Raw genomic sequence first — 17118 nt, forward strand, 5'->3', positions numbered from 1 at the left:
CCCGGCTCCGGGCCTGCGGTGGGGCTCCCCTTCCGCAGCCAATCCTCCCGCGGCCCTGGCGGAGGTGGGGCCGGCTCCGGCCAATCGGAATCCGGGAAGGGGGCGGGACTTCCCTTTCAAACTTCTTAACACCCTTCCTCTCCCTGCTGGAAGAAAAGTTTAGAACTTCAGCCGCGGGACCGGCGGAGGTGAGCGGTGGCTACTTGGAAGGACGTGGGAACCAGTCTCCAGGCCACCGGTGCCTGCCTACTTTAGTGGTCTCAGGTCTAAAGAGAGCAGAGGGTCCAACCTAAGCCAGCTCGCGTATTGGCCGGATCCGCCCCCCCCCCCATCTCCTACCCATGTGCTTTTCCCCAAATTAAGTTCCCTTTCTTTCGTCTGATCCCAGGAAGAACACACAGCTTTCAACTTCCCTGCCGTCGGCCGGTGTTTTACTACACAAATCCCAGTGCCTGGAAACAACCACACGCATCTAAACTCCGGAAACATACCACAGCCTCTAAGGAATAAGGTGCGGGCGCTACAGAAAAACATACAGTTAAGAACAGACTTTGAAAGACGTTACAGTAAATGTTAGATGGTCAGTGATTATTTGTTGAGGGAAGAACCTCCTGCTTTAGAGAGAAAGATGGAATGGCGGGGGAGAGAGAGTGGGAGAGCATCAATAAAATACAGTGGTAAAGACAGTGGTGAAAAAAGTAGAGACGAAATTTTTGAGAAAGGGAAATAAGTATACCTCTAACCCTTTGTGCTGTGCCAAGGAAAAAAGAGGAAACAAGGTCTAGTGCGTTCCATATAGTCACATTTTGCTACACTTTTTGCTTTCTCACTTCATCTTCCCTCTCTGCTCTAGTATTCCCTACTTAGCCTACTGAATTAGTTTGTACTCCTCCAAAAAAGAAAACGAAAAAAGCTTGGATCCTCCAATGAGAATCCAGGCTTTCAGTAATACTATTTCAGGTAAAAACTTATAAATTAATATGGATAGTAATATATTTCTTGGTTCTCAGCTGTAATTGTCCTCCTTCCTCCTCCCCCCCCCAACAAAAAGTATTTAATATCTATTAGATCAGTCTGCACAGATTTTGTTAAGACATCACAATTCTCTGAATCCAATCCATTCATTTATTCATTCAACCCACACGTATGTTTAAGGAGTACTATACACAGCTAGTTACCAGAGGGAAAATAATAAACATGATATGTTGCTTTGCATCCAGGAAGTTTACAATCTAGTGAGTAAGACAGTAAAACAGGTAATCTCACTAAAGTATGTAGAGTTTGCCTCAGCTGCTAGGAGACAACATAGATAGCCCAGCTCTACAGTCTAAGTTCAAGGAAGATCTGATGGAAGAAGCAAAGCCTGATTTGATACTTTAACTTATTTAAAAAAAAAAAAAAAAAAAAAAGACCCACATAGCCAAAGCGATACAAGAAGTTGCCAAAGGAAAACATATCATGGCCTTTTCTTCAAAATATTTTTCATTTTCTGCAAAAATACACTAAAGCTAATGAATTAATTCATCCTGTCCAGAAATTCGGATTAATGAGAATCATTTAAAGGAAGGACGAAGAGGGGCGCCTGGGTGGCTCAGTCGGCTAAGCATCTGACTTCGGCTCAGGTCATGATCTCACGGTTCATGAGTTGAAGCCCCCCATATGAGGCTCTGTGCTGACCACTCAAAGCCTGGAGTCTGCTTTGGGTTCTGTGTCTCCCTCTCTCTTTGCCCCTCCCCTGCTCGCTTGCTCTCTCTCTCTCTCAAATAAATAAACATTTTTTTAAAGGAAAAAAATGTTTTAAAGGAAAGATGAAGAAACAGGCAGGTGAGCAACACCCAGTAATTTGCTTTTAATATGACATCTTCAATCATCATTAAGGTCCATTTTTCCCAGCAAAATATTTATTCTAGCAGGCACCCATTTGAAAAGACAAACAGTCCATGTTTCTGACTAACAATGGATTCTTTTTGTCTGAAAGGTCAGTGGCTTCCTTTAGAATTTCCTTAGAAGTAACTCAAGGTTTTACTTAAATATTGTTAAAAAAAAATTTTTTTAGAGCTCTCTTGGAGAGGCAGCATTCAAAGATTGCGTTAGCCCTTAACAAAAAAGTAATTAACAGTGAATTTTGCCTTAATTAGTTCTATGAAAGGAAATTTCTTTGGCTCTTCCTCTTTCCTCAGATCCACAACCATTCAATTTTTGGTGGCTCTTAATAAGGGTGCCTGTGGACAGTTGTGTCTCTGTCTTCACCTGCCACTACAAAGCCAAAATTATCCCATATCGGGATATTATAGAAGTTTCCCAACCAGTCATCCAACCTCCAGTCTCACCTTTCCCATCACTAGTTAATTACCAGCCATCCTCAAAAGTCTTAACAAAATATTCCTCCCTTGCTCAAAAACCTTCAGCAGCTAATGAATGAAATCTAACTCCTTTACTTGGCATTTAAAGCTCTACAACATGAGCTCAACCCTGTTCTCCATCTGACGCTCCAAGCAAATTACTCTTCAGTTCATTCCGCAAACATGGGTCATGCCTTTCCATTTCCTCGTCTTTATGAGGCTATTCCCTCCTCCAGTGACTTTCTATCTACATTCAGCTAACAAAATCCTACTCCCTCCAGGAATGATTGGAAAAAGGCACAAGGTGGCTTCTGGAGTACTGTAGTATTCCATCTGGTTACCTAACCAGAGCGCTGGTTGTGTAACTAGTGTGTTCCATTTGTGAAAATTCAGTTAGCCTGTAGTCTTTACGAGAGGTACGCTTTTAAGTGTGTGTGCTATACTTTAATAAAAAGGTTTTTTAAATCATACATCTGTTCTAAGTGCCCTCCTCTATCATAGAGCCTTCTCTGATCACTCCACTGAAAGTGATCTCTCCATCCTCCAACGGGTTAAATTGGGTCTCCTATGATACTAACAGATATGTTCTGAACAAGCATTTTGCTACTAGACTCCAAATTCCTTTAAACTAGGGGATAACTGATATATGTTTGAATCCCTTTTGATACTTAGCACGTAGTGGTAAGTGCTCAATAAATCTCTCTGAATGGATTGATGCATTCTTTTACAGTGCATAACGGTTGTTTGTTCCAAGTATTCATGGACAGGATTGGCAACCTGCTGGTTATGAGTAGGAGTAGTGGCTATCTCCTGTAGCATCCAAGTTCTCATAGCCCTGGTAACTGGCTTCTTTTCTGTTGTTACTGGATAAAGCAAAGGAAACAGACACAGCCACGAGTCCAGCCTGCATCAGTTTCCAAAAATGTTGGGCAAGTTATTTTTATGAACTGTCTGTATGATGTCCCCACGGTGTCTGTGTCCAGTGGCCTTTATGGATTTTTCCAGGCTAGAAACTTGATAGCTGATGTCTGCTTATTCCCGTTTGAGAACAGCTAAGTAAATAGCAGTGGTTTGAATATGGAGTGAGGCTTTTTATATTGATCTGGAAGCCCCCTACATGAAGTAAAGTCACTATTATTAGCACTCGGCCAGACAGGTTTGGTTTTGTTCACTATCATCACTATGGTTTATTTTTATCTTCCCTTCAGAGCAAAAGGCACTTATCAAACGTGGATGGATTTTTATTTGTTACCATACCGAATCTGTATGAAAGCTTTTGTTTTGCTTATGTGTTACAACTTATGAAGCCAGGAAGGGAAATGATGTTTAGAAAAGCATTTTAATGTAAAGGCTCTCAAATAATACCAACGGGCAAAGTTAGTCTTCTTACCACCCCTATCGCTTGACCCCTGTTGTCAAGGAACTTGTGTTCTAGACCGGGGAACAAAGCTAACATGTACAGCTCAACTGGCAAATGACTACTCACTGAACTGCAGAGTAGGATCGTGGATGTGGGTGGTGTTCAGGGAAGGGAAAAAGCAGGAGATAAATGTGGATGAAGGGATGGTATCCAAGAGTGGACGGAGCTTCAGTGAGTGCCCACAGGTGACAAGGAACACCAGGGAAGAAGAGGATGCTGAGGGGACCAGTCAGAGCAGGTACAGAGAGCACAGTTGGGAGATGCCTGCTGATAACAATCTGATGACAGTGGCAACAAGCCGACGAAGACCATTCCTTAGGACCATAAAGAACTGACACACAAAATCAGAAGTGTACACATAAAAAGATCCCTTTTGAAACAGGAAAATCTTCCAGACAAACTCCGGTTATGAACTTCGTGTCCAATGACTTCCCTCCTCACTTTTAGAGCTTCCTGCCACTCCGGGTAGCCCAGGGAACTCAGCCAACAAAGCCCCGTCAAAATTCCTTGGAGGGAACCATGGTCTCCCGGCTCAGATGCCAGGGCATAGCTGCCAGAGCCACGTGTGGCCATGGGGTCATGAAGAAGGGCACCCCCAGCCACGACTCCTACAGCAGCCCCAGGAATGTGAGACCTGAGGCAGTTCTCACACCCTTTTCTCTTGCCACATTCAAAACTAAAACACGTTGCATGAGAGAGCTTTTAAAAAATAAATAATAGGTCATCTTTGGCACTAATTTAAAAACGATCTGCATCTCTAGTAAGCTCTCCGATGACCCCATTCTGGAAAATCTAGAGTAAGAAGAAGAAAAGTGGGAAGAAAGGGTGGCTTCTGCTCCCTAGAACCATAGGCACTTGTGTGAGTTTTCTTAGTTACTCAGCTCAAAAACTTGTAGGGATGTCAGTTCCCTCTTACAGAACCTTCTCTAATTTCTCCCATGGAGAAATTATCACTCTGCTATAGCGATCGTTAAGTCTAATAGCTATCTCCCAAAGAGGCCTGCTTTCTGTCTATCTCTCTGTCCTCCGTGGCATTTACAGACTGCCTTTCACCTACAACACACCAAATGTGCCATGGGTTTCAATATTGAAAAAGGGAGCAAAAGAGCAGGGAGGGGCATGGTCAGCAACTTCCTTGGCATAATTGAGCTTACACCTAAAAAAAGCAGTTGAGATACTCAGTTATTTCTTTGAATCCAGGTTTAATGTTGAAAGAAAAAGAAAGGAAAGAAAGAAAGAAAGAAAGAAAGAAAGAAAGAAAGAAAGAACAACACGTTTCATTTGGTGAAAAATAACTTCTGTTATCAAGTCTTGATTATACAAAGCTCTAGAAATACCAATGGCTTCGCTTTAATGAGATCAATGGCCCTAGGTACACATGGTTCAAAGGCAGAAGCTCTTGATTGCCTCTTTTAAAAACAGTCTTCCTTGTCCTGGAGCCCAGATAAACATAAAGCATTTGGTTCAGGGATCAGTAACTGTCTGACTCCACAGTAAACTTTCCTGGACCTTGGGGTTTTCTTATCTTGGCTAGGATACCAGGATATGCACAAACAGTGAGCCAAAGACTCCCAAGATTCCAGCACTCCTGAATAAGTAGATAAAGAAAGCTTCTTGCTTTTGAGTTGAAAATATGGCCGATAAAGACTATCTCCATAGAATTTAAATGAAATTTTTACTTTTTCTCCTTATAATTTTTGCCTTCCGGATCTTCAGGGGAATTTTTAAATTCTGGCAAGGTATCAGTAAATACTCTGGATTGAATAACTAAATTACTGATAAATTATGTGACTGGTACACTCCATGCCAATCTTTGCTAATGAAAAAACATTGCAGATAAAATAACTCAAGGTAAATCTCATATTCAAATGCACTTGGTAAGTGGCCCAAGCTTTATGATGCACGTTTAACAATGATCTTACAATTACTTAAATTAAAATTACTATTGACCTGAGGCACCTGGGTGGTTAGTTGGTTGAGCATTGAACCCTTGATTTCGGCTTAGGTCATGATCCCAGGGTTGTGGGGAGCCTGCTTAAGAGTCTATCTCTCCCTCTGCCCCTCCCCCACTTGTGTCCTATGTGCCCTCGCACTCTCTCTCTCTCTCTCAAAAAGAAAAAAAAAAAAAGGACTATAGTTATTTAAATTATCCCAAAAGAAAGGCTATAGGCACCATACTGGATAGGTAGATGTTCTAACAAAGTTGTATGTAAACACAGCTTATTATATTTCATATATATTATATGACATATATATGACACATATATATTATATGTGTAAACACATATATTTCATATTACATATGATTGTGTATTATTTTATATACATTTTTTTTTAGTTTTTTTTACATTTATTTATTTTTGAGGAACATTTTGAGGAACATTTATTTATTTTTGAGACAAAGCCTGAGCGGGGGAGGTGCAGAGAGAGAAGGAGACACAGAATCCGAAGCAGGCTCCAGGCTCTGAGCAAACGGTCAGCACAGAGCCTGATGTGGGGCTCGAACCCACAAACCGTGAGATCATGACCTGAGCTGAAGTCGGAGGCTTAACCGACTGAGCCACCCAGGTGCCCCTATTTTATATATTTTTAATGTACTATTTGGAATTTTCATAAAATATCTTTACAATTTCATATATCTTTATGTATGTAAGTCCTGATTTTTATATAAAAATTATATCGATATAAGTGTAGATAAAACATGTATTTTTAAAAATTTAATCTTAAAAATGAGTTCCTAGGGCACCTGGGTGGCCCAGGCAGTTTAGCATCTGACTCTTGGTTTAGGCTGAGGTCATGATCTCACAGTTGCCGAGATTGAGCCCCTAGTCAGGCTCTGGGCTGACAGCAAAGAGCCTGCTTGGGATTCTCTCTCTCCCTCTCTTTCTGCCCCTCCCCTGTTCCTGCTGGCTCGCTCTCTCTCTTAAATAAATAAATAGAACTTTTAAAAATGAGTTCCTTGCACAATATTATACAGGATTTATAGATGGATGGATGGATGGATGGATGGATGGATGGATGAATTCGGTTACCAAAAGTCTCAGACTTCTGCTTTTTGGAAAAGAATAGTTGATTAAAAATTTTTCCTGCATGCCCCTTCTTCAAAACAACTTGCATCAATGTTTAAATTAGCACAAAAATTAAAATATAATTTATACCAAATTGGCGATATTTAATTACAATGCTGATTTGAGAGAAATTTTTTAATTAAAATATGATTCTTAAATACTGCAACTTTATTCCACTTTGCATATAAGCCATTAGGGCTCTTTTAGAAGCATACATTATTCAGAGACGTTTGTCCACTATTCCACCCTCATAGATAACCCACATATATATTCTTTACATCATCTGTATCAGTTTAGTACAAGCATCAAGAGATATTCAATAATAATTGATCAGTGTATGCTTTTCCTATGGCTATTTTATGAATGCTGTTGCCACAAGCAAATATTCAAAATAACTAATAAAATACCAATACATCCTGGACTTCAAAAGAGTTACGTTTTAATTTTGCCATGCTAAGGAGAAGCATGTATGTATTATACTCTGTAAACTTCAAAACCGTCCCTAACCCAAACAACAATTAAGAACAGTTCCTTTGAACCTTCAAGGGGCGTGGTCCGTGAATCTCCGGAAGATCAAGGCACAGCATTTTAAAGCTAAGCTAAAAGGCATGTTTCTTCCACTACTGAGACGCAGAGCTCTGAAAGAATAATAAACTCTCACGATCCAACGTCTTAGCTCATAACTCTGAAGTGACACTCATCAAGTCAACAAATGCCAATAAGCCTGAAAACCTTACCACCCAGAGGGTTGGGCTCCCACGAAGCAAGTAAACCCTAACTGAGTAACCTTGGGGAATTCCCAAATATGAATCACAGCAAATCACCCAACAACGATAAAGGTTGCTCCCGCTCCGACATGAACACATATAGCAAGAAAGCCCCCGTTCACGAGCACACTATGCAAGGCAACACTATCCAGCCTATGGCAGAATGTCAACACGTTTGCATGCTTTTGTCTAAATGACACTTCTCTCCAGAAAGGAGTTGAAGTGACTTACAACAAATGTCATTGCCATGCTTCCCATAACAAAAGTAGGAAATGAGCCTGAGGAAGGGAGAATTTGTGTTCGCTGTTGGAACAAAGATTACTGCTGTCCTTGAGTCTGAAATATGGTTTTCAGCTTCCTAAGAGCCAGGCCAAAACAAAACTGGGAACAATCAGTGACAGCTTTAATAGTGGAAAAGGAAAAGGTGAAGCAAGTTCTCAATGGAGGTAAAGTTTTCCTGATGCTGCCTTCCAAAAGAAATTTCTCGTGTGGGTGTGGCTTTCTATGTGGGGCAGGGAACAGTATAGCAGCCGGTCTCCTCAACGATACTAACTATTGTATTTAGAAATACCTTTGTTGGGCGTCCAGAACGTGCATTCATTCACACAGCAGTTGTTGGTTAGTCACAGGTGATGTGTGAGGCAACGCTAGGGAAACAGCAGGGGCCAAAATAGTCAAAGGGTCCACTGGTTCTCATGAGCTGGATTCTAGCAAGGCTGGTGGGAAGGAGACAAAACAGATGAGTGGACAAGATAAATGCAGACGGTAGATATGAGGAAAATGCAAAAAGTAACATGCTGGAGAATAAGCTCCCGTAGATTCAGTGCTCAGGGAAGTGCTTTGGGGAGAAGTGACTGAACTAAGGTCTGAATGACAGAAAGGAGGCTGCCCCGTTTAGATGTGAAAGCAGAACGCTCCAGGCAGGGGAAAGAGCAAATGCCAAAGTACAAAGGGGCAGTCCAGCTTGGCAATGTTGCAGGAGCATATGGAAGGCCAGTGTGGCTGAAGCATAATGGGCGAAAAATATGAGCCAGATGAGTTTGGAGAGGCAGCCTGGGGCCAACACAAGTAGGGATTGTAGGCCAAAGTGAGGATTTGGGATGGTTTTCTAATGGAAAGCTAATGAAGATTTCCTGATAGGAAGCTAATTAAGCAGGGGATGATGGGGTCTTATTTATATCCTGAAAAAAAATCTTCCTGCTTCTAGGGAAAGAATTGATCATAAGTGACTAGGAGGGAAAGCAGGAGGGCATGAACAGGATTGGGATACAGTCTAGAAATAGAAGTGACTTCCTAGTAGACTGGATCTGGAGAGGGAAACCTGAGGCAACGAGGTGGTTGGAGATACCACTTACTGAGTGGGGATGACATTGGGAACTATGTTTTGAAGGGAAAGCCAGGGGTTCTATTTTGGTCATGCTGGTCGGAGCTGCCCACTGGGGAGCCAAGGGAGGAGATATTAAGTAGGCGGCTTAAATAGCTAGAGTGAAACTCCTTGGGGAGGGGGCTAGAGACACAGCCTTGGGAATCCTGGGCAAATGCATAGAGCTTAAGGCCATGGGACCAGATGAGATCTATCATGGGAGAAAAAGGCCAAGGGCCAAGGCATGGGCACTGCAAATTTTAGAGAGCGAGCAGAGGAGAAGGTCCCGCATAGGAGACAGACAGGGATGGCCAGAGGGCAGGCAAAAAACCAGAGTGTGGTGCTCCACAATCAAGGGAGGGTGGTTTTTCAAAGGCAGAATACTGCAGAATACTGCAGAGAGATGGACGAGCATGAAGACAGTTGAGTGACCATTGGGTTTGGCATTATGGATGCCGCTAATGACAAAACAGCTCCCGGCGGGAAAGAGAAGCCTGAGTAAACTGGGTTCGAGAGAGAATGGAAGGTAATGAGGTAGAGGCTATGACCAGTGCGGTGTGAAGGAGAGCAGAGAAGGGGATAGTAGCTGGAAAGTGGCAAGGGAACCACAGAAGGCTTTGTTTTTTTAAGAACTACTAAAACTTTTTTGTAGGCTGGGAGAATGAACCAGTCAAGGAGAAAGACTGAAGAAGGACTGAAGAAGGGGAACACAGATGGGAGTTAAGCTCTTGAGAAGGTAAAAAAAAAAGGGGGGGGGAGGGTTGTGATCCTTTAGATAGGAGCTTGGACATGCCATCTGCAATAACACGAGTGAAGACAAAAAATACAGGTATAGATGCACAAAGGTCGCTATATTTGTGGAAGGAAAAGAAGAAGGTCTTTACTGTCGTCATTGCTTCTGTTTTCCTGCGAATCATGACCATCAGTTAAAAGGAAGATGGGCAATGAGGACACAGGGCGTTTGGATGTTTCAGGAGAACAAGAAGGTACGAAGTAGCCAACATTTCTCAGTCTTACAACTCTGAAATATCAACCTGATCTGACTGATCTACTAAATCCGCCTTGTTATTCTGAGTGTATGAAGATAATGTCTCCACTGATCTCTTTCTACCTGCAAAGCAATCCGCTTAGATAGGGACACCCAATATCTCAACTACCAGGCGGCAAACATTGGTTTATTCGTGTTCCTAAGCTATAAAGGGATGGGTCAAAGTATTTGTTCACCAAAGCATTCCATCTCACCCTTTTGTGTGTGCGCTCCTTACAGCTCAATACCTGCCACTATTACTACACAATAAGTAAAAGTTTGTGAGATATTGCCATGTGCCCAGCACCGTGCCGAGTCCTTTACGTGTTGTTTTTTTAATACCCCCCGCAAGTAAATGAGCAGTATGTACCATTATTCCAGTTTTAAGAATGATGATGCGGAAGCTGACATAGGCTAAATTACATCAATATTAGAGAAGGGGCGGGACAGAGAGTCAGCAATTATTAATCATGCCATGTAGTTATAAATGGAGTTGTGTAAACAAACGGAAAACCAAAGCCTAATCAGGGATTCCCAGTTGTAAAGAATTTGCTCATAGAGAAAAAACAAAAACAACAAGACAAAAAACAACAAACGATAAAGTCAAAACTTAAATAAAATGATCTGTAAGTGATTTGCTATAGAAAATTAAAATACTTCAGAGAAAAAGACCAAAACTGGAAAATGGGAATTTAGAAACCTCTGTTGACAAAACTGGGTCTGTTGAAAAAGAAATTCAACCCCTGCTGTACTGGTAAAATGTCTGATAGCTGACTTTTTTGGTTGTGGTCAGCTGGTGGGGGTGGGGGGAGGTTTGTAGTAACTGTCAACTTCCAACTCTCACCATGGAGAGACAGCAGTGTGACGTCAACCGGCTCAAAAAACAAAAATCCTTTGAAATTTACCAGTCGGCTCTTGTGAGGTCACCCCAGCACACCACGGGAGGCAGTTAGAATGAATCCTTCTGGAACCACCAGAACTCATGTTCCCTCCGGCAGGTCTAGCAAGATCTCAGACTGTCAGCTGTCCGAGATTATAGCCCCCCCACCCCAGGAGCCAAGTCAATGAAATAAAAAGAGAACTCCAGCCCCGAATTATGCTGAGTCTAATGTATTTTTGATACTAGGGTTAGGAAAAGTATAACAGACCAGCTTGCTTTAGTCTTTGCATTTTGCTGGTACTTCCTCTTTTTCCCAAAATATGGAAAAGATGAAGTGAAGAAGATATAATCACATCTAGAGGTTCAGAGTAGTCATTTCCTGGGTAACTCCGGGTCTACGTCCTCAAGCAGGAGTCATGGCTTCTTCCAGCAAGTGCCCAGGAAGTCAGTGTTGATTTATTGGATAATGTAAGTGACTGAGTTTTCTGAATGAAAACAATTCAGACACAGATTTAGCTTAATGCCATTTTAAACAAAGGATTCGTTGACCTTCTGGTTTCAGGTTTAAGAATATGAATACTCATGGGGCACCTGGGTGGCTCAATCGGTTGAGCTTCCAACTTCTGCTCAGGTCACGATCTCACAGTTCATGGGCTCACACCCCGCATCAGGCTCTGTGCTGACAGCTCAGAGCCTGCTTCCGATTCTGTGTCTCCCTCTCTCTCTGCCCCTTCCCCATTCATGCTGTCTCTCTCTGTCTCTCAAAAATGAATAAACGTTAAAAAAAATTTTTTTTAAAGAATATGAATACTCACAAAAGCGGTGCATTTATAAAGTCATGGGTGATTGTCGTGTGAACTTTCAGAATTATGTATTTGCAGTTTCATCTCTGAGTCAAGTCGGAACAAGTTTGGTGGAGAGTGCCAGGTTGAAAAATGACTCTGAGGTAGACTCAAGCTTTCAGACATGTTCCCTAAGGGTTGTTTTTTCAATTGTTTGCTCTTTGTTTTTAATATTAATGCTCCTGACATCATAAAAGCACTGCATTCTAAATAAAAAATCAAAACATTCAAGAGCCCAGTCAATGCTGTCCAAAACTGAGATTCTAGATAAATATCTCAAGCAACTAGTGGTGTAAACAGCATCATTAAAAACAAGGAGAATCAGGGGCGCCTGGGTGGCTCAGTCGGTTAAGCGTCCGACTTCGGCTCAGGTCATGATCTCGTGGTCCGTGAGTTCAAGCCCCGCGTCGGGCTCTGTGCTGACTGCTCAGAGCCCGGAGCCTGTTTCACATTCTGTGTCTCCCTCTCTCTCTGACCCTCCCCCGTTCATGTTCTGTCTCTCTCTGTCTCAAAAATAAATAAACGTTAAAAAAAAAAATTAAAAAAAAAAAAAACAAGGAGAATCAAGCAACAGGAGAGCTAGTGATTAAGAACATTCATTTGTTCACTCATTGAATATTTACTGGGTGCTTCTTAAGTGCCAGGCATAGTTCAGACTCTCTGAGACTGATCGTTCTTCCTAAAGAACAAAGATCCAGATGTGAAAAGCACTAGGGTAGCTGAAACAGAATGGAAAAAAAGGGCAACAGATAGAGATAGCCTGAGGGACGGAAGGTGGGGCGGGGATCCAGATCCTGTAGTGCCTGGTAGGATAATGTGAGGGCTTAAGGCTTTTCTGGGAGGGACATGGGAAACCATATCATGGTTTTGCAGTAATCCAGGCAAGAGGCAATGGTGAGCAGACCAGGGTAGTAGCAGTAGAGAAGTGGTCAGATTCTGGATATATTTGAAGGTTGAGCCAATTAAAATTCCTGATAGACTGATATGAAACGCAGTCAGTTATGAATCTGAGCACTTGGAAGTTGTCTACTGAGATGGGGAAGGCTGTGGACAGAGTAGGTTGTCAGAGGCATGGTGGGATAGGGCAGACCAGGGGTTCGGTGTTAGACATGTTCCCTATGAGATGTCCATTACATATCCAAGTGGAGATGGCAAGTGGGAGGCTGGATGTATAAATCCGGAGCCCAGGACAGAGGTCTGGGATGGAGAGATAAACTTGGCTGTGGTCAGCATGTAGTTGGCATGAGACTATATGAGGTCACCAAAGGAAGAAATACAGCTACAGAAAAGAGGGCCAAGGACACTCTAGGACATTCCAATATGAACGGGTTGGGAGAAGATAAGGAACAAAGAAGATAGATATGGAAAAGTGACATCCGGTGAAGAAGGAGAAAAACCAAAAGAGTGTGGGGTCCTGCAAACCAAAAGAAGGAAGTGTGTCTAGGAGGAGGGCATGATCAGCCGTGTCAATGTCGTTAACCAGCTGCACCATTAGAGACTGAAAATTACCACTGGGTAATCTGAAAACTGGAGAGACTAACAGGAAGTTTCCAAATAAATTTTGATGTACACAGCTCCATGCACACACTCCAAACTTGGCCCTTTTATTATGCTGTTCACATGTTTCTCTCCACATGTTTCTTGTTCAAGAAACAATTTTGTGAGTTTCTTGAAGATAGGGACTTTGTCTTATTCAACTTTATATGCCTCAGCCTAATCCAATGTATCCAGTTTACTGTTGCCGACCACAAATTTATGACCACAAATTTAGTGGCTTAAAACAACGCAGCTCCGGGGCACCTCAGTTGATTAAGTGTCCAACTCTTGATCTCAGCTCAGGTCATGGGTTCTCAACCCACGGTTCGTGGGTTTGAGTCCCTCATCAGGCTCCGCACTGTCAGTACGGGGCCTGCTTGGGGTTCTCTCTCTCTCCCTCTCTCTCTCCCTCTCTCTATCTCTATCTCCCTACCCCAATCACATGCTCTCTGTCTCTGTCTGTCTGTCTCTCTCTCCCAAAATAAATGAATAAACTTAAAAAAAAGTCACAGTTCTGCAAATTAGAGGCCAGACACAGGTCTCACTGGGCTAAAATCAAGGTGTCCATGGAGTGTTCATTTCTGTTTTTTCCAGCTTCTAGAAGCTGCCCTTATTCCATGGTTGGTGGCCCCTTCCTCCATCTTCAAGGCCACATCTCCCTCTCACTCTGAAATCAACTGGGAGACAGTCTCTGATTTTAAGGAGGCATATAATTACATTTCTCCACCCCCCAATTATCCAGGGTAACATCTCCATCTCGAGGTTCTGAATTGAATCACGTCTGCAAAGACCCTTTTGCTTCGTAAGATAGCATATTCACAGGCTTCTGAGGATTAAGACAGGGCCATCCCTGGAGGTCATTACTCTGCCTATCATACCAAGTGACTGACACAAAGATAAGCAGGCATTTGGAATACAAAGCTTCTACAGTTTTCCTTTTGACATTTATCACACTGCATCAAAGGCCTAAATGCCTCAAAAGACTGCACTCCCTCCAAGAGCAGATATATTACACCTTCGTTCTTTACTGTATTCCCAACACTTAACACAGGTCAAGAAATAGGTGCTTAATTAATATTTGTCGAATGAATGAATAAGTGAGCAAACCTATTCTTTCCCGTCAGCTGCTAGAGGGGAAATCTCCTCTCTGAGTTTAGCAGATAATGTCTGAACCTTTCAAGAGAAATAGGGCTCCTTCTCCAGGAACAGGTTTTTACCTTCCTTGCCCTCTCTTACGTCTGATCTAACAGGCTATGCGTGGTCTAGCTCGGCATAGACAACTTCTCTACATAAGATGGAAGTGTCCCAAGACAGACTTTTCTACGCCTTGCTTTTTCATTTGATGAGGTCAATCTTTCCGACAGCTGCTTAGGATGCCATTATTAAACAGAAATGCAAGAACTTAGGACACCTTTATAAATAGGGCGCTAAGGTGGTAACTCGAATGTGGTAGGATTTCAGGCATCGGAGGCAGAGAGAATGTGACCCGTCCTGTGTGGAAAGGACACAGAAAGAACCGGAGTGGGGGGGGTGGGGGGGTGGGACAGGGTGCAGCCGGAAGCCCAGATGTGGGTCGCAGGCAGATCTTAAAGAATGTTAACATAGAGAAGGCTGCAACAACCAGAAGGCACCCAAAGAAACCTGGATGCAAGGAGAGGGAAGGCCAAGGGAGCCGGAAGAATGGGCACTGAGGGCTCTTCACAACCCATTGCCACCCACTCAACCAGGTGCATCTTCCTCTGCCCCCTAAGTGTCTCCACCCCTTGGAGCAGATGCGGGTCCTCTCCGCACCCCCACCCCTCGGCGAGCGAGCACATTCCTCTGCTCACATCCTCCTGCTTCCCGGGATGCATCGGAAACCATGGAGCACACCCTCCTGCCTGGGCTGTCACCTACCCAGGTTTCCGGGTTCCCCTCGACCGACTGGTATTCCTGCCACGTCTCTGAACTTCCTTCAGTCATTCTCTGGATCCACGTTCGTATTAGTTTCCCAGGATTGCTGTAACAAGTACCACAAGCTTTGTGGCTGAACACAACCGAGACGTACGGTCTCACGGTTCTGGAGGCTAGAAGTTCAAAAGCAAGGGGTCCGCAGAGCCATGCTCCTTCTGAAACCTGTAAGGGGGACTCCTTCCTTGTCTCTTCCAGCTTCTGGTGTTTGTTGGCAGTCCTTGGCTCATGGCTACGTCACTCCGATCTCTGCTTTCCTTATCACACGGCTATCTCCCTGTGGGCCTCTACCTTGTCTTTTTTTCTGAACATCTCCTCCTCTTGTCAGGAGACCAGTCACATCAGATAAAGGGCCCACCTGCTCCAGCTTGACCGCATCTTAATTAAACTAACTATATTTGCAGTGACCTTATTTCCAAACACGGTCACGTTCACAAGCATGTAAACCCCCTGGTTCAGGAGTAGGATCTACTGCATCCTACAGTGGGGAGGGATGCAGTTCAACTTAGAACATCGTCCTAGAAAACCACGGTCTACAGAGACCCCCTCAGAATGCACAAGATAATCCTTTGAGGAAAGAGAAGAAAATATTAAAATTCTGTTTAATTTATTTTTTTTTAAAGGCGATAGGCCTTCTTACTGTTTACTGTGTTACCGATACTGGTGATTTCCCCCATGTTCTATCTGTCAGCGTCCCATGTCCTGCCCTATGAGTCCTGGGGGCATAGCAGAGGGAATAGCAGACGCTTCCAAGTAAAGAAGGGGTTGATGGAAGGACCCCTGCGTCTTGTGTGAGTTCAGTGTATCCCTGCATATTGCAATTTACGTGAGTCAGGATAACATCCAGGTGACCACTTTTATAAAAATAACACGTTTATACGGCAGAATCTTTACAATGCTTGGTACTGAGATAAAGCACGACCAGGGAATTACTCTAAAATGCAATCGAAAGACGAGGTTCTACTTTATTTTACAAAATTAAAGATTTTCCAATTCTGCTCACCTTTTCTGTCCTGTGATGACTAGTAAGTAGCACGCTGCCTAGCAAATATCGTTGGGGAAAAAAATGAAAGTCTGGGAGCCGCAACTAGAAAACCATCGTAAAGCTAGGCGTTGCATGGGGGGGGATGGGCTAAATGGGCGATGGGCGTTAAGGAGGGCACTTGTTGGGATGAGCACTGGGTGTTATACAGAAGTGATGAATCACCGAATTCTATTCCTAGGTCTTCTGTGGAAGCATGCACTGGAAAATCTCCACCCGCTGGCAAAGAGATGCATGGGGAAAGGCGTCAAGTGGGAAACAGGTAGTCTCCAAAAAGGATCTTTAACTTCGTGCTTGGCCCCACACCATCTGGGGTTTTGAAACTATATTAATTGCATGACCAGGCACCTTGAAGCCAAGAAACTGGCATTAAAATTGTTTTTAAGGGTGCCTGCGTGGTTCAGTCGGTTGGGCGTCTGACTTCGGCTCGGGTCATGATCTTGGGTTGGCACCTGCGTCGGGCTCTGTGCTGCCAGCTCGGAGCCTGCAGCCTGCTGCGGATTCTGCGTCTCCCTCTCTCTCTGCGCCTCCCCTGCTTGCCCTCTGTGTCTCTCTCTCAAAAACAAACATTAAAAAAATATTTTTAAAAAAATATTTTTAATCTACTTTACACTCCTGGCAGAAGCAAACTAAAGCAAAGTAAAACCAACTCGGAGGGACACAACCTCAACCTAGGTTGGATATGATTCTTTTCAATACAGTTTTTTTTCATGAGTAAAATAGTTGCCTGGTTAAAAACTAGTTGAGTTGTGGGAGTCCAGGTTAGAGGTTCTGGCACATGGGTGGGAGTGGGGTGGAAACTAGGAGGCGGATTGAAAGATTTTAGAGGATCTCAGTAGCCTTTGAGGACTGATACGAATGTTTGAGGTGGGGGGCGGCGG

General features: G+C 43.3%; 1 long non-coding RNA gene across 1 annotated transcript; it reads left to right on the top strand.

Moving 5' to 3' along the window:
- Nucleotides 1-132: 132 nt before the first annotated feature.
- LOC125910108 (uncharacterized) lies at nucleotides 133-16627 on the top strand. The gene is made up of 4 exons (XR_007453858.1): nucleotides 133-188; nucleotides 389-511; nucleotides 9613-9696; nucleotides 16419-16627. It is a non-coding gene; the product is annotated as an uncharacterized LOC125910108 (long non-coding RNA).
- The last annotated feature ends 491 nt before the right edge of the window (nucleotides 16628-17118 follow it).

Source organism: Panthera uncia, assembly GCF_023721935.1.
Source record: "Panthera uncia isolate 11264 chromosome B3 unlocalized genomic scaffold, Puncia_PCG_1.0 HiC_scaffold_1, whole genome shotgun sequence".
NCBI classification, from domain to species: Eukaryota; Metazoa; Chordata; class Mammalia; order Carnivora; family Felidae; genus Panthera; species Panthera uncia.